Genomic DNA, 19,195 nt, shown 5'->3' with positions numbered 1-19,195 from the left:
AGTGGGTCGATTCTCTATCATCCTTCTTTGTAAATTACATCCACAAACTGTTCCCCCAACATACCGACACAACACCGAAACAGCCAGCAAACAAGTATCGTACCTTGCACACTGCGACTCTCAGTGAACTTCACATACTCACAGAGGAAGAAGTAGCCTTTACTCTAAATAGGATCAAATCTGGGTCACCTGCCGATATGGCCTCCTCTCAGACACTATCCAAAATTGCACCCGCCCTTCTCCCATTTCAGACCAACATTTTTAACCTTTCACTAGCACAATCCACTGTACCTTCCCGTTGGAAGGAGGTAATAATAAGACCTACCCTAAAGAAGCTCACAGCCGACCCCAAACAGCTTGTCAACTACCGACCAATCTCCCTTCTGCCTCATTTTGGCAATACCCTGGAATCATTGGTCAACAAGCAACTCTATAAACACCCTCTATAACACCTAGAAAATAAAAACCTGTTGGACCCTTCCCAATCAGGATTCTGGGCTTTCCATAGCACAGAAACAGCCTTACTCGAAATAGTGGACAACATCCAGTTTGCTCTCGACACAAGACAATCCGCCATCCTGATTCTACTTGACTTGTCGGCTGCTTTCGACACCATATCGCATGGCATCCTCTTGGAGCGCCTAGCAGAGTTTGGTGTTGAGGGCTCTGCACTAAACAGGATCAAGAGTTACCTAACTAATCGGTCCTCTAAAGTCCAACTAGGAAATTTCTCTTCTAAAAGCCAGAAAATTGACAAGGGAGTCCCACAAGGATCCATATTAAGCCCCACTCTCTTTAACCTATATGTCTCCCATTAGCAAAAATAATCAAAGTGCATGGGTTCGAAACAGTATCATACGCGGATGACAGACAGCTACTAATCACCCTAGAACCAGACCCCACTAATACCAAACTTAGGTTTAAACAGTGCATGATAACCATAAATGACTGGATGACAGACAACCACCTACTACTTAATGCAAGCAAGACAAAGATATTGCTCTTTGGGGTTGCGCCTGATGCGTAATCTCAGATAAATATTGAAATTGATTCCTCTTCCCTCGCGCATGCCCCTAGTACAGGGACTAATCATTAGCCGTCTAGATTATAGCAATGCACTACTCGCCTCCATAAATGAAGAGCATTTTAATAAACTCCCGGTCCTGCAGAACACTGCGGCCACACTGGCCCTAAACCTCCCCCCCGCACTCCCTCCGTGCACAGTTTGAAGACCTTACACTGGCTCCCCATCAAAAAAAAGATTACATTCAAACTATGTTGCCTAGTCCACAAGACTCTGAACGGCCAAAATATCTAGCTAATAAGCTGACAAAATACCAATCGGCCAGAAATCTCAGTTCAACCAGTCAACATCTTGTCCCTAAAGTTTGCACAGTAAGGAATGGGGACAGATCCTTCTCTATAATTGCCCCTGAAACTTGGAACACTCTACCTCTACATCTCAGACTGGAACTGGACCATAAAAAACCTGGCTTTTCTAGATTTTCCAAGCCCCCACTCTCGACTTCTCTGAGTAATCTGCTGGCGCTATGAGACCTATGGGTGATATACGCTCCTAACAAATACCAAATACATACATACATACATACATACATACATACACACATACTGGGCTTTTCAGACTATGTTGTGTCTGCTCTACTTTTTTGTTATAACAATTTTCTTTTCTTTTGTGGTAGCAGTGGCAATCAAGAGGTTGGCAATATTTGTTCTGTATCACTATGCAAGGTATGAGACTATGTCAATTGCATGAACCTAATATACGCGGTTTTGAGAATACTTACTGTCATATTCTTTATACCATCCATTGACATGTAATATTCATTCCTATTAGTATCTTAACTTCTTGTGCCTCTTCTTTCTTTCTGAATTCCCAACTTCTTATGGTCCTCTTTGGTGACTCAAGATATGGGAGTGCATTTTAACTCACGTAAAATGCCAAGTTAGGCATTTGGGATTACAGGATGTGTGTGTAAGACATTTAGTTTGATATACCAGCCCTGAGGATGTTGAGGGTTATTATACCCAAAGACAAAACACGTGTTGGCTGGTGTTTGAAGAATTAAAGAAAAGACTTAACACTGACAACTGCCGGATTGATGTTGTGGACTCTATGTGTTGCATGTGCTCAGAGCCATTGTTCTGTTTATATTCCAATAAAGGATGCGGGCTGACATCCTTCCTCTAGAGCGCTGCAGAGATTTTGTGGGTACAATATACTGTGTTTTCTGTGAGTCCAAATTCCCTTATTTACCCTTCTCTGATGTATACACACACACACACACACATACACACACATCTCAAGTAGGCAGAACTCACAGCTCTCCTCAAGACTTACTGTTTCCAATTCTTTTTTAAATAAACATACAGTGGGCTTTGATGTCAGCGACAGGAGTATTTCTCCTTCATGACATGCTATTTGGCACAACATTTCATCTCCTAAAAAGATCTGTGATTGGAATGCGTGACAGCTATTTTACATCTAAAAATCCAATGAACTTCTTTACTTACTATATGCATTCTATACGTCTGCATTCCTTTGGGCATTTCTTTTCCAGTGTTGACAAACCCAATAGGGCAGGCTTTAATGTGATAAAGAGGAGGTGCACTGGCACACTAAAGACAGATCTGTTGGCTTTGTGAGTATGTCTTGTACAGTTACATAGAACACCATTGTGTCTTTCTATCTCCTAAAGCAAAAAAGTCTGTACAAAACATACATACAGTTGCACTCAGCAGTAAAATCAAACCATATGTACATACTCACTGCAATCATAAAAGATTATCCTTTTTATTCTGCCCATCACACATTTGTTGTTTTGTTAAATTTGGCTTCAGTTTCAAATGTACCCCGTGTTCGCCCTGCAGGGGGTCTTAGAAAACATTTACTATGTTTGTGTCTCACTAAAAGTTCAGTAAGATTCATGATATCAGATTTTAAAACATGCACAAACTTCAGGGTTCTTAAAAACTTTGGGCATCCTCTTGAGAACAGTGACATACCTGCTGCTTTGAAAACACTGGCAGCAATCAAAATGGGAATCCCCACAAGCAATAACACATAACATTTTCTTGCAGAGAACTCATGTCTATCATAGACTTAAGCTACTGTCCAGTACATCAGCAGTAGATGTTTGCATACTAAAAAAGAAATTGTCACCTTTTAATGACTTAATACAGTAATGACTGACAGAGTATCAGTTACATTTTGCAAATTATCTGGCAGGGTGTTGCCCACAGCATATATTTTCATGTGAATCCTATCTGACTATTGTTTTTTAAATAAAACATCGTACATAATATACATACATAGAGGGGCTTTTGGTCAGCAGGTTTTATCCATTGGACTATTAAATTGTCATTCACGGTTTTCTTTCACCCACCACAGCATACAGCCTGTCCACTTTACCCATTGGCTTCCTTCAGTTTTATTGACTGCACAAAGCCTGTGCTCATTGTTCACTTACTTACTTACTGTCTGTTATGCCAACTGCAACTGGCATGCAGGGCAGCATTGAAGGAACTCCACTTCTACATGTGTTTGGAAGGTTTTTGTACGGTGTCACAACTGTGGTCAGGGTCTTCATTTATGTTTCCGCAGTTTGACTCCAGGTGTTCTTTGGCCTACCTCTCTTTTATTTCCTTTCTGGGGTCCAGTGGAGAGCTGTTCTTGTGATGTAACCTTCTTCTCTTCTGATGGCCTGTCCTGTCCATCTGCTCTCCATCTTTTTCTCATAATGATGATGTCCATGCTCTCTGGCTTGCACCTAGTGAGCAGTTACTGGTTGGAAAAGATTCACAATCAGAGAATGCATAATATTCTTCTTAGGTTACTGATGTGGAAGGCTGATAGTTTGGTGATATTGCTTTTTGGCATATGCCAGCATTCTGATCCATACTAGAGTATTGACAGAATGCAGTTCTGGCAAACTCTCAGTTTAGTGTTTTTTATATTTTATTTATTGGTATTTCAAAAGAAACAACATAGGACATACAATGTCCAACATTTTGGCAGTCATGCCTCATACAACTGAACTGCATTACAACACTCCATATCCATTATAATATTTCAATCTATACTACTATAATAAAGCAGAAACTTTCAGGCTTTGACGCGGGTAAACTCTGGAACCACTGTGCCAATCTACACACCCGATACACTGTTGCAATCGGCAGGATGTGTAGATGGTTATAAGCTACATCAATTAAAAAAATAAACGTTATTTAAAATTTTAGATTAAAAAAAAGTAGTCCCTCAAAAGTAGCGCCGGCCGCGACATGCGTGGTCACGTTAGGAGCACGGGGAGGAGCGGCGTCCGAGGAGCGGCAGACATGGCCCGGGGGAGGAGCGGTGACGTCAGGAGCAGAGGACCGTCGGCGGAGGAGGAGCGGCGGACATGGCGCAGGGGAGGAGCGGTGGTGCGAGCGGACAGGTGGGAGCAGCGCCGGCGGAGGTAAAGGCACTCATGTAGGGGCAGGCAGGGGACGGGACAGGCCGGGCCAGGCGGGGGACGGGACGGGCGGGCGGCGGTCAGGGAAGCCTGAGGACAAGAAAGAGGACGCAAACGGTGCACTACAAATGTCACTCAAACGGTGCATTACAGGAGGAAAAGGAGGAAAAAGTGACGTGTAGCCAGAGGGGTTTTAACCTGCGTCCCTTGGGTGGAGTGGAGGGAAGGGGGTGGATAACGTGTGCACAAGGAAAAAGTGACGTGTGCAAGTTACAAAAGTGGGGCGGGCGGGGGCCCTGAAGCAAAGGAAATTACAGGAGGAAAAAGTGACATCTGCAGGTTACAAAAGCGGGGCGGGAGGAGGCCTTGAGGCCTAATTGCTCCCGCGCAACGTTGGGACGGGCTGCTAGTACAGACAAATTACGCCACATCCTACACAGTTTTCTCTAGTTTTACTCCGACTGTTCATCTAAGCCTGATAGATAGTCCACTAAATAGTGCCAATAGTCCTTAGGTCGTGTACATGGTGGCAACTCTTCTTCATACAATTTGAGATTGTCCTTACAGTATATCATATCACTTATCCATTTCTTTGTTCGTGGTGTTTTCTTACCCTCCCAACATATTGCTACATTGCGCTTAGCCAATAGCAGTGCCAATACACAGAATTTGCGTTTTTTCGCTTTAACATTTTGTAATACATTTAGAAGACATGTCCGTATAATAATACATTGAATCTCAATTTCCACCATCTTACTCAGCATATCTGTCACCTCTAGCCAAAACTGTGCCACCCCTCTACAATACCATGCCATGTGTATGAAATTCGCATCCTCCATCCCGCATCTTTGGCATCGTGAGTCCTCGCGCAGACCATAGTTGTGTAGTCTTTGGGGTGTGTGGTATGTCTGATGTAAGTATCTAATGTGTATAAGCTTCAGGTTTCCATTTGGTGGTAGTATACCAGTAATCATGCCAGCCGCACACCACTCTTCCTCTGATAGAGGCGTTTCCAGGCACATATTCCATTTTTGAAGCGCTTTGCCGGCAGTGTCTCCTATTTCAGCTTGCAATGAAGTGTACAGTCTAGATACTAGATGTTTGGGGTTAGCTGATGTGATGAGTAATTGCAGCGTCAGCAATGTGTCTGGTTCAGCCGGGTAAGTGGGGTAGTGTGCCTGCAGTGCACGCTGCAGCCTATAGTACGTACATTTAAACAACAATGATTGATTTTGTATATATTCCAGGTCTTCTAATTTCTTAATGGTCCCCTCCTGATACAGATCTCCTATGGTGTCTAATCCCACTTGTTTAAGTAAGTCCATTCCCACTGCCTCTTGTGTGACTGAAAGAGCTGAGTGATAATGAAGTTGCATTTCTGGTGTGTACATCGGTTGTTTACCCACCTTTTCGCTATTACATGCCATGCTGCCGTGGTAGCATCCACTGTATTTATATCTTTTTTATGTAAAGCCGGTCGCACGTGCGATAGTATTGCATTCAGTGGTATAGGGAGGGCGTCACCTTCCTCCACAGCTACATGTGTGATGTATGGAGTGAGGTGAAACCAGTAATGCGCGTATTGTGTCTGCGCATATAGGTAATATAGTAGAAAATCAGGGACTTTAAATCCTCCTTTTGCATACGGCAGTGTTAGTGTGTGGAGGTTTATTCTAGCCGTCTTACCCGCCCAAATTAATTTTAAGGTAACCGATCTAATCTCCTGGAACACTGGTTTCGGTGGTTTTGTCGGAATGTTATTAAAGAGATAGAGCAGTTTTGGTAGCAGTACCATTTTTACTATGGCTACTCTGTCTGCCATAGATAATGGCAAATGTATCCACCGATCAATTTTCTTTTCCAGTCCATCTAATACTCTGCCATAATTCGTGCGAATCACCTCTTCTGGGTCCCTGTGGAACCAGACTCCCAGGTACTGCACTGGATCCGTTTGCCAGTCTAAGGGGTAATCTAGGTGGAAGGGAAGGGTGCTGTCAGTGAGGGGTATAATCGTGGATTTCGTCCAGTTAATGTTTAGTCCAGAGTGATATCCAAATTTAACGAATTCCCTTAGTAGCGGATTTAAATTTTCTTTTGGGTCTCTTACATAGAGTAGCACATCATCGGCATATAGCGATATGTGAAGTGGTCTTTGGGGGAATTGCAATGCCGAGTGTTTATATTCCTGTCTTATTTTACATACTAGCGGTTCTATAGCTATGGCAAACAACAGGGGTGATAGTGGGCACCCCTGTCGCGTGCCTCTTCCTATCTGTATTGGTTTTGCGACGTATTTGTTGACCCTAATTCTCGCTATAGGTTTAGTATAGAGGAGCGCTATCCATTGCAGGAACATTAGTGGGAATCTCATTCTTCGCAAGATGGTGTACAGATATGTCCAGGCAATAGTGTCAAACGCCTTTGCTGCGTCTAACAGTACCGCTGTTGCTTTCGTCTCCGGGGACAAGTAGTGTGCCAGTGCAAACAGGGTCCTCGTGTTGTGGGATGTCGATCTAGTCGGGATAAACCCTGCTTGATCCGGAAGGATCAGTCTCGTCATTAAGACTTGCAATCTCGTCGCTAATAGTTTAGACAGTATTTTGGAGTCAACGTTGATAAGAGATAATGGCCTGTATGAGTCACACGTCTCTAGTCCTTGTCCAGCTTTAAGAGCGCTATAAACATTGCTTCCTTCAGGGAGGCCGGTAGTTCACCTTTCTCGTGTGCCTCTCCCAGCATATCCACTATATGTGGGGCTAGTAAGTCCACAAAGGCCTTGTAAAATTCCCTAGTCCATCTGGACCCGGTGCTTTTTCATTTGGTAGTGTCTTTATTATCTCTGTCACCTCCTCTACTGTCACTGGGTGGGAGAGGTATTGTCTCTGTGTATCCGATAACCACGCCAGCGCTATCGTATCACAGTATTCATCTATTTCGTTTGCCGGTGCTGTCTTGTCAGTTTTGTACAGTTTACCGAATGTATGCTGGAATGCTTCTAGTATATCTTTAGTGTTGTGTCTCCGCTCCCCATAATTGTCCCTCACTGCCTTTACTACTTGTGGTGGTCTCTGCTCACATATCTTAGCTGCTAGTGTCGCATCCGGTCTTCCCGACTCTCCCTATCTTCTTGCTACCTGTCGTTTGTGCACGTATGTAAGTTCTGTTTCTGCTAGTTTTTGATATTCTGATAATTCGTGCCTAATTTTACACAGAATAGCCGGATCTTGAGACTCAGTATATTCTAATTCTAGTTTTCTTATATCAGCTTCTTTTTTCTCCAACTGTTGTCTTAAGTCTCTTAATATGCCCACATTCGTGCTAATACAGACCCCTCTAATTGTGGCTTTGAAGGCCTCCCACAGTAATCCAGCGTCTTCCGTCGTGGCCTGATTTATCTCAAAATATTCTGATATTGCTTTACTTATCGCATCACGATAACATTCGTCCTGAAGTGCTTTCCCATTAATGCGCCAGCTGAAAGGAGGAGGCACATAATTAGGCAGATTGATCGTGAGCAGCACTGGGTTATGGTCGGACAGTGTCCTTGGGAGGTGTTCTGTTTCTTCCAACCATTGTAACACTTCCAGTGACCCAATCCAGTAGTCAATTCTAGACCAGCTGTTAAAGGCCGCTGTGGTGTGTGTAGCCTCTTGTTTGCTTGGATGTTTTATTTGCCACAGGTCCACTAGTTGCTTATCCAGCATTATGTCTTGTAGTGTGCGTAACGCCCTTTTGTGTGTCTCTGTTGATGTTTTGGACCTGTCAACATCAACATTCAGTGCCATGTTAAAGTTCCCACCCCACAATGTCGGTACATCTGGTAGGTCTGATAATTTCGTCCAAATTGTTGTATAAAACTCTGGGTCGTGTATATTCGGGGTGTAAATGTTCAGGAGGTTAACTCTATGGCCCCTTAGTATGCCCGTGACCACTACATATCTTCCTTCACTATCTGTATGTGTTCGTTCCATTTTGAACTGCAACCCACGGCGTATCAATATAGTTACTCCTCTAGAGTAGGAAGAGTAGGCAGCATTGTATGAGGCTTCAGCCCATCTATGTCCAATGCGCGTGTTCGCGCGCGGGTCTATGTGTGTCTCTTGTAGATACACCACATCGACATGTAAACGTGTTAGATACGCCAGCACTTGTCTGATTTTTTTGGGGTTGCTCAAGCCACGTACATTCCAAGTCAACAGTCTTAGTTGTTTTACATGTCTATCCACCATTATACCTTAACAGTAATATTATCAGTTTCAGGATGTGAAGCACAGTCTCGATCCTAATGTGTGACGTATTTAGCCCACATATTTTAGTGAACAGCTTATGGTTCCCATGGAGTTTGGCAGTGTTTCTCAAATACAGTCCTGTAAACCAACATTCCCCAACTCTCCCCAACCCTCCCCCACCCACTTCAGCACCCCAATCATGCCAAAGACATTCCCTGAGTGTAATCAAAACGAACATTTTGCCATCGTGGGGGGACACCCCGTGGGGGGGTCTGCTCGGGTCACATGTCGTCATCCAACATAGTGGATGTGGCCAGAGTGATGGGCGTAGTGCAGGTGCATCAGTACATTCTATGCATGTTTTCCCCAATTCGTGGGTGTATACCGCAGCAGTGCCTTGTGTCCCCGCCTTTATATCCCGCGCGTGATGCACTGCAGTCTATCCAGCACTATCGCAGCATGCCCCCATTTTGTCACCCTGAACACACAAATATCATTTACAGTATGTTTACATTACACAAGTATTGTGCGGTCACTTACTCTTCACAGCAATGAGCATTGTACATTACCATGCTACTCCAGTATTCTTTCCACTGTCTGTGCGCTGTGTAATATTTCTCCGTCCCATCTCCACATACATTTACTATATCTCTCCCAACAACCGATAACTTAGTATTCACTTGCGCCATCTTAGGTTCATACAACGACAGTTATCTAGTGTTCAACTTAACTGCGGGTTGTTTGTTGTGCTTTTGTCTATCCGTGAGCTCGGACTCTTCCTCTCGTGCGACACAGTATGTATGTTCGCCCATTGCCTTCCTCACAACATAGTGAGGTTCTTCGTTGTTTTAGTTCGAATTTTGCTGGTTTTCATGTTTTAATCCGAATCCTGGTTTCTCTCCTGACGCCTTTGTTCCTTTCTCCGTTGTCCCAATCGTTTAATATAGTCATTCGCTTCTTTTGGAGTGTTACATATCACTGATTTACCGTCTCTGGTTATTTTTTACCTCGCTGGGTATAGCATCGCATATGTTATTTCCATTTCTCTCAGTTTCTGTTTCGCCGATGCAAACTCTTTTCGCGCCATTTGTACATTGACGGTGAAGTCCGGATAAAATTGCAGCTTATTACCCTGGTGTTCAATCTCCTGCTTTTCCCTTGCCATCTTCAGTATTACGTCTCGGTCTCTGTAATTGAGGAGTCGTGCCACTATTGGGCGTGGAGGGGCACCCGGCTTCGGTTTTGGTGCAAGCGTTCTGTGCACTCGTTCAATGATGAATACTGTGGACAGCTGGTCGGCTCCAAAGATCGATTTTAGCAGATCTTCCACGTAAGTCTGTGTGTATTTGTCCTGTCTCGATCGCGCCTTTTTTGAGCGTTCTTGTCTGCAGCTCTTCTGTTCGCCTCGTGCTCGCTTTAACCCAGCTCTGACTTACTGGCCAAACGCCGTATCGTCACCCGTATCGTCGCTCTTTTGGGCTACATCTTCACAGTATGCTGTTATTTATCTTTTTGATGCTCTATCTGCACCACGTTTCACTTGCCTGTGGGCGCCGCCATCTTGTGCTTCCAAGCCATATTCCGTCGCTGTATGGTCTCACATCGATTTTCACACCATACGAGTCTTAGTACCTGGTCTTGTTCTTATCTCGCTGTGTCATTCATAATGTTGACAACCAGTTTAGCGCTACGGCACCGACATTTCTACGACGATCATGTACCTTTAAGAGCTGTTCTTGCGCTCACTGCCCACCGGAGCTCTCCAGTCTATTTTTGTGCCGTTTATAATTGTATCGCCTCCCACACATCGGTCTCAGCGACAGCCAAGGCTCCACTTAATGCTTTACTCCTCCCGTTTTGGTCGTCCGGCGCTTCACAGTACTACACAACGCTGGTGGTTAGTACAAGAGTGCTCACCTCCACATCTCTTCACGGCACCGCCATTTTAGCCGCATTTGTTTACCAGCCACGTCAGGTTCAAAAGCCGTTTTCAAGATAGGTAGGTCATGTAACAGCACTCCACTCCTGTCAGCACGCTCTTGTCAACTTCTGATTCCTATTCATGCCGTTTTCAGTACATTTAGCACCGTTTCTACGCTATTTTTTCCTGTTGTTTGTCTCTGGCCGGCGGAGCCGTCTCAGGAGGCAGCCATTCCGCTGTGCGCCCTCTAGCGTCCCCCAACTCTCAGCTTAGTGTTGATGCTGTATTGAGACGACCTCTGAACATTGTTTACCATCCTGAAGGCATGCCTGATCTTAATCAGTCTGCTCTTGATGTAACTGCCTGCTCCTCCATCTTGTCTAATAGTCTTGCCTAGGTTAGTGAACTCTTCAATTATGGCTAGGTTCCTCCTATCGATCATCCTTGTTTCGTGAAGGGTTGGGGATGTTGAGCATCATGTCTTCTGATTTCTTAGGACTGATCTTCAGGCCCACTTGCTGTGCACGGATATTGAAACAAGACTTCTTTTTCTGCATATTCTGGTGTGTATGAGAGAGTAAGGCTAGGTTATACGCATGGTCAAGATCTTCTAGTGAAAAGAATAAGGTCTATTTGTTGCCTCTGGAATGATCTTCAGTTGTGCTTCACATAAAACCGTCAATGATTAGGTTGAAGAGCTACACTGACATCACACATCCCTGTCTCACACACATCTTGGCTTCAAAGCTATACTACACTCTCCCTTGTAGGCAATGGTCGAAGTGGGGAAAACAAGTAGGGGAACAGTGGGCGGAGGATCATAACCTGAGGATTGGGTCAGAGCAAAACATACCAATTTTTAGTATTTTTGGTATTTCACTGACCAGTTACAGCTTATAACGGTATTTAATGCAACCAATAGATACACGTTTATTTGAGGTTTACCTTATGAGTTATTGACATTAAAATACATTTACAATGTGGGTTTGTTTTTCAATCACAGAATGTCCCAAATGCGCTTATAAGTGGAATCATAAGCCATTTGTCTTCGAGCCATGTCATTTCTTTATTTTTCAAACCATTTCGGAACATAAAATTTGGGTTTAAATTACATGACAGGAACACCATGTTTTGGGGAGCCCTGTTGATTAAATCATTCTGCGCCCCATGGTCAATGCAAAATTGTAGTCCTACATTTTTTATGTGCTTCATGCAACATGTCATGAAGCCAGCATTAGAAGCCTCTTAGTTTCTCTTTATTGCACCTAGACATAGCACTCAAAAGTGGAAAAATATACACCTAAAACAACCCAGACATGTTGGTTTTGCAGATGCTTTAAGCAGTATCACATGACTGAGATACAACTATTATGTTAGTAGTTTGTGAAATTATTACTCAAGGTAGTTAGCAGTGAGAATTGCAAATGTATCAACTCTGGAATTATGAGTGCAGGAAGCTGGCTCTGTATGTGCTAAACCAACGTAAGGTATAGTGTACACAGAATCCAGTGTATCCCCAAAGGCTTACAAAGGTAAAAGTAGATAATACCTTACTCTCTGTTTGTGGTAGTGTAGGCGAGCAGTAATGCTTTATCAGAGGGTAGTGGTGAGCATTTATTGTACACACTTGAGCAAGAAATGATAACACACACTCAAAGAATGAACTCAGACCAATTGTTTGAACCAAGACACTTATTTATTGTATTTTGTTTTTAGAACCAAGCAGGACTTGGTAACGGTAAGTAAAATTGTACTTTCACAGACAGGTTGATAAGAATATGCAAGCTGAATGAATTTGACTTTGTTACAGGTTGGTCCACTGCTTAAAAATAGCTGTACTTTTGGAATACTTTGTGTTTACTTTTTAGGTCACTTTTTCTACTCCGTGTAATATGCCTAGATATCACACGGGGACATTTCCTGGGCAAAGGTAAGTAAAAAACATTTACATTAAAAACACAGTTACTTAAATTTCCATACAAACACAACTCAACCACAGAACTTTTTCAGAGGAAAACAGTCTAAGCAGTCCTATGGAGGAAAATGTGGTTATCAGTTTGCAGGTAAGTAATCGGTCTTGAGGGTTGGGTTTCAGGGGTTAGAACAAGGAATCCCCAAGGGTCAAGGATGAACTCAAAAAGCACCCTCAGCGGCACAAGGGCAGCTGGGTGCAGAGTGCTGTTGCCCAATGTTAGCCTATGGGGCTAGGGGGCCGGCAGTTGGTGGCTGCTCACGGGCCAAGCTCCTAGGGTTAAGGTCAGGGCAAAGGGGTTCCCAGGTCAGCACTAAGTCCACAAAATGAGCTGCGCCAGGCGACTGAGTGCACAGTGCTTAGGAGAGGTCAGGAGCCCAATGCAATCCTATGAAGATTTCCTGTTTTGTTTTTTAACTGGAGGCTCGGTCCAAGAAGTCTTTCGAGAGGAACCAACAGCTGGGCAGGTAAGTTTGAGGGCTCAGAGACGTAAGTCCACCTCAGGTCCTCTTCACCGCGTTGCAGGGCGTCCGGGCGCAGGGGTGCCTTTTGAGGTCGGATTTAAGCTTACTGGTTGGGGGGGTCTCCGTACAGAGGCTGCAGGCAATTTCAGGAAGTCCTGGAGGGGTCAACCCACGGTGGACTTGGACTCTGGAGCGCTGGGGGACCTCATGGGGATTGGTGGGCCACTTGCACTCGGACCGTAGGTGACGGGTGGAGTGGTGGTTCCAGGCATCGGGTTTGTTTGTCTTCAGCAGGCTCAGAGTCTTTTTATGGAGATTTTTTTTAACAGAGTTGCTGTTCACAGGATATCCCTTGTTGAAGGCAGTCAGTCCTCCCAGGAGTTCTGGAGGTCGCTGGTTGCAGGACAAGATTACTTCTGGCGCAGAACCTCTGGAAGCTGCAGACAGGCTGGTAGGGCTGGAGCCAAGTCAGTTCTTCTCTGCAGTCTCCTCTGCTGTGCCTCTTCTTTTGTCCTTCTTCTTCGTAGGTTGCGGAAATTTCCCTTCTGGGTCCAGGGCAGCCCCCAAATCACAGTATTTAGGGGGCGTTTTAGGGCTACTAACCTTAGGGTGACTGCACCCTTAGTGTCCTCAACCCACATGGGGGAGTGGGCACAATCCCTAGCCCTGATTGGAGAGTGCCTGCCATTGGCAAGATGGCGGGCACTAAAGAGTTGGCTTTACCTTGCCTCCCCCAACTGAGGGGTGGAGTTGGCAGAGGTGGGCACACTTTCTAGGCTGTCCTAAATTTGCCTGCCTGTCTTCCCACCAAAAAGGAGGTGAGGAAGGGGGCCTGCTCCTGATGGCAGGAGAGGCTGGGAGTGGCGTTGCAAAGCCAGCAAGGCCTTTGAAGCTCCCCTACCACAGATGGCTCTTCCTGACCTTCGGGAGGTGTGAATACCTCAGAGAGCAAAGGCTCCCACCCTAGGGGTCTCGAAACATGTCTTGTGATGGCAGGCTGGTGTCTACCGGTCAGGAAACCCACCAGAGGCTGGTTGTTTTTCAGGTGGCATCTCTAAGGTGCCCTCTGAATGCAATCTAAACTAAATCCCACACTGGCATCACTGTACCTTTCTGCACAATAAGAATCCTGAGAGGCTTTTTTCTCTTTCTATGTGTGCTGCACATATAGAAAGAGTAAGAAATGTAAATGTAAATGTTTTTGTACTTGTACAGCGCACAGCTACCCGCAGTGGGTTTTCCGGCGCTTGTACGAATACCGCAAGGGAACCCTTCTTGGATTTCCTTGTGAAGTGTCCACTCCTGGGCACGCCCATGGTGCAGACCAGGCATCCCTCGCGTTGTGGGGGCCGTTGTGGAGACTAAGCAAGCTATTGCCCAGAGTTGCAGCGAGGGACCCATGATCAGAATAAGCACTGAGGTGAGAATATCCGGTCAGGGGAATTAATGAGCCCGAGATCCGCTGGGGCAGGAATCGAACCCTGGTCCCTGGCCAGAGCTCTGCATCGAGGTCTGCCTGCTCTAACCATTGAGCCACACTTCTCCAAATTCGGAGAAATAAAGATATTTCTCTTTGTTGTGCCTCCCTTGGGGAGGCATAAGATTTTGATGCATTCCCAGGTTTACAAGGCCTTGTAGATCTGGGAATGCGTCAAAAACCATGGAAGTTGAGTGGGAATACCCACTGTAATGCCATCCTTGCGCAGCGTAAGACAAAGCAGCAATTTGGGCTGTGTTGCATTACTCCATATTTATGAAACCATTCAATGCCATGCAAAGTGGCTTTGCGTGGATTCATAAATATGATTTGGAGATTTGTGTCATGTTTTTACCACGTTCCATGGTGCAAGAATGATGCAAGATTCGTAAATATGCCCATTATTTTGGTGTGCGTGCAAATCATGCATTGCCGATCCCTGGTGAGCTGCATTGCTACTGCTGGAACAAGGCCAATGGAGGCACCAATGGGTGAGGCGGACTGGACTCAAGGGTCTTGTAACCTCAATGACAATGTCTCTGTTGATCTAGGGTGTGCTGCTTTGTAGGCCTGCCTGCAAGACTGGAGGTGAACTTCAGTATGGATTGTGGTGGAAAGGGCTTAAAGGTTAACCCACACTGGCCACTGGTAGGGTCCACCTGCTGGTGCTAAGAGACCAGGTGTTCTATGATCTAGTGGGGCCTTCTAAGGTCCAGTTGGGAAATGTGTTCCCTCAGGATAGGGGTCTGTTGGACTGGTCATGAAGCACGATCCTGGTTCCACAGCTCCAACTTTGGTAGCTCTGGCCACAGTGCCACATCCTCTCCCCCTGAACACCTTTCTGCCCCACTGAGAGAAACATGCACTGCCTTCAGCTACAACCCAATTGTGCCGGTTATAAACGCCTGGATGTGACTGGATTCAAATTATGCACTGCCTGGAAAAAAATATTAACATACTGGAAAAAGCAAACACTCATAGGCAATGCAAGATTATGTAAAGCATGTAAAATATAAGCAGGAACAATATGGTTACCTTAACGCTTTAACACTCACTGTTCAGAAATAAATGAGTGTTTTTTGCCTCAAACGTTGAGGACATGAATACAGGGCTCCTCCTGTATACCGGCGTGCCTTTGTTGCACTTGTGGACAGCAAGGAAGGGGTTAAGCATGGCTCAGAAGATACAGGGACTCTTCAGGAAAATCTGATCTGACTCTTCAGGAAAATCGGACCTTGCATGTCCATGATTGGGGTGTTGTATGTTGCACAAGATTTACCATTGACTATCTTCATGACCTTGAAGACCTTCTCTGGCTGCCTCCTCTGCTTGGCTGGCAAGTTTATCCATGTAACCCTGATTCTCTGCTCATCATTCTTTTGACAGCTCTGTTTGTTTTTATATATATTTGCTTGTTTGGGTTAGAAACGCTTATTTTGATGAAAATGTAAATGAAGCATCAGATGGTCAATTTTCTTGCAAGTGCTGTGGATCCATAGTTACATGGAATACGTTGTATCTGCAGTGTTGCATAATTCCAGTGGTGCTGCCCATAACTAGGTCGCCCTGTTTTCAGCATTTCTTTGATTGTGGATATCAGTGGTGTTTTCTCCTTGGTTTACAAACATTTTGAAATCAATGCTTTTCTGTATTTAATCAGTTGCTTACTCCCCAAAATAGACAAAAATTGTGTTTTACAGTGTTTACAAATCATTTTGTGTTTTTTTGCTGTGATGTTTTATAAAGCATGTATTTTATGGGAAGAAGAAGTGTCTTCTCATTGGTGGTGTGTTCAGTGCACTTCTTTTAGACTATTTTAAGCATAGAAAGTCTGTCTGTTGCACTCTCACTCACATCGCATTACTTTCTATCACATCTGATCACCTCTCACACTCACTCTGTCAGGACGCAGTCTAGTTTACAGGACTATTAATGGATTACAAATGTAAGTGTGCTGAATTCAAATGTTTTAATAAACAAATTCCTGAACATAGTTGGGGTCGTTCACCTACTCCTTACTGAATAATATGACATTGTAGGGGTGGTCAACACTGCCAACTGCATAGTATTTTATCACACCATTAACATTTTTAAATTACACCAGCTTAAATCTAAGGCGCCAGAAAGTTGATCTTTTAAGCATACTTGGAACTGCTTTACTGCACTCTGCCTGACTACATTAAGGCAGTGCTGCTGTTGTGTGGACATTCATAGGTGCCAATTGTCCCTCATGACAAATTCCTCATTTCAAATCGGTCTGACTTTTTATCGGATAGCAGATTGCATTCTAGGACATGAGGTTTTCTGTTAACATTGTAATGATGCACTCAAAACACCCAGAAGTTAAGAACAGTTGGGTAAAAATCCAGGATTAGCTGAAGGAATCACACATAACAATTGGACACCTTACAACTATTATTTTTTTTGCATGTGGAAGGTTTTGTCATGTTTTCACCACTATCCCAAGTGTATTGTAAAAGTATTCTTTTCACAGGTACCTATCACTACACCTTGCATTGAATGATGAAAGCCTGGCCTGTTTGGAAGATACTGCTATCAATATTGACTTGTTAGAAAAGAGGGCTGTTGTATCAAAGGATTTTACCCATTTTGTGTCTGTGGATAAATGAAATAGTGTGTACTGGCTAACATTCCTATGAGCCAGCCATTTCACCAATCAATGAAAGAATTAAACCCTGCAAAAAATTAAATATGATTTTGATATTTTCAGAGTTTCTGCAGTGTATAAAATAACTACATCATACCTAAAACATGCTTCTAAACCTTGTACCTCTAATCCAAGTACACAAGACTGAAGGAAATAAAGAAAAAATAGAAAGTAGAAGCAATATTTTTAGTGACACCCCTAAGCAACAAAACTCAAGCAGAATAATCCTAGACCGGTCTTTTTTGGCGCTGCCTTACATTACCAAATTATATTGTGCTGTTCCCTTTAGAAAGAAATTATAAAGACTCATTCTCTATCAATTGTTTTCTCTTTGAATTACATTTTAGTTTATAGTTTGGTCAGGTATTTATCAGTGTTCATATATTTTCACTAGTGAAAGTTTTTTCACTTTTTTCAGTCACTCCACGTTTAAACCTAAAACAGGATAGCCTTCCCATAACATAGTCAGCAACCTTATGACAATCTGTAGGATTGTTAGGACAGGTCCTTATCAGGTGTAGGAAGACAGGTCTTCCAAGGCCGCCTCATGGGAAGCCCGGGGAATGGCCTTGATTGAACATACATGGACCCATGTAGATATCATGCAGATTATTTCTAAGTATGTTGCAATCCAGTAATTTAAAGCTTACATTTGAGAGCACTCTTATAGGATGTCTGGACTCTCTGTCTCACTCTACATTCTCTAAAGCAACATCCAGACTCCTATACCATTTGTCCCAAATATTCAAACTGACATCAGGGAACAGTGCGTGCAGACAACACATTATAGAGACCTGTCATCTTTTTCCTGCAATTGTTAAGTGTCAAATATCTCTGATACTTAGCCAAGGGTTATGGTTTCTTAGGTGTTTGAGATCATGGCTTTCTACCATTGTACAGAAGTTTAAGCACACCAGCAAGGAATTTACCCTCCACCCATACTCTCACCTGAGATAATCAATACTCCTATTCAACCCACTGTTATACAGGTGATTTCAATACATACAGCCAGTCTTGCATTTCCCTCGGGCAGAGAATATCCTGACCACCAGCATTTTACAAAAAGTTTGATACAGATTACAATGTACCATATGCCATATCCCGGTGACCTTCTAAATTATATTCAGTAATTTGTAACACTGTCCTTGACTCCCTTCACCAATTCCTCTAACTCCAAACCAGGCAACAATTGATGCCACATTAAAACCTGCAGGTGCCCCTTCCTGCACATAAACAATCATAAGAGGTGATTTCCTTGTGCCATGTGTGCTGCAAAATATTCCTTGTTGCGCCTCGGCGGCGTAGCATTCAGATGCATTTCCAGGTTTACGATTTCTCGTAAATCTGGAATTGTGTCAGGTTCCATGGGTGTTGCATGGGAACACCCACAGCAGCACCCATAGAACGCCCCTTTTAGGCAAAGTGCTGCATGTGATGGGGCCATATTTAAAAGGACTGGAAAAGCCACGCAGGGTGCCTTTTCCTGTCCTTGCAAATATGGGGAAGAAAAACCTGCCACCGGTGAATCACAAAAAGTGACGCACTGGCGCCTCAAGGGGCTTGTAAATAAACCTCATACTTTGTAGCTGTGAGGAATCCAGACAACACACCTAAGCACTTATTCTATGAATAGAACAGACAATCAGCTCGAGTTCCTGACTTCGGAATCAATGTAACAACATGTTAAACAGGCAATCAGTAATATTCCCTTGACCAGCTCACTCACAGAACAACTTCACAAACACGTAGTGACAAGATCCAAAGTTGATAGCTAACCCATCAAATACACCACATGGAACCTGATTTCCCTATGGTTTAATTGCCCCGCCATTGTTTGTTGACTGTGGATTTGAAAGAGACCTTTGATGTACTCTAGTGAAAATCCATTTAATCTGAGAGTTTTAATCTAATGGCATAGTCTATTGTGTCAAAGCGCACAGGGAGGTGCTGCTCTGTGAGAGGTGTATGCCTCCTACAGGTGAGAGTAGCTGC

The sequence above is a fragment of the Lissotriton vulgaris genome, chromosome 7 (assembly GCF_964263255.1).
Source record: "Lissotriton vulgaris chromosome 7, aLisVul1.2, whole genome shotgun sequence".
In the NCBI taxonomy this organism is placed as follows: domain Eukaryota; kingdom Metazoa; phylum Chordata; class Amphibia; order Caudata; family Salamandridae; genus Lissotriton; species Lissotriton vulgaris.
The sequence above is the reverse complement of the archived record's forward strand: the minus strand, read 5'-3'. Positions refer to the sequence as shown.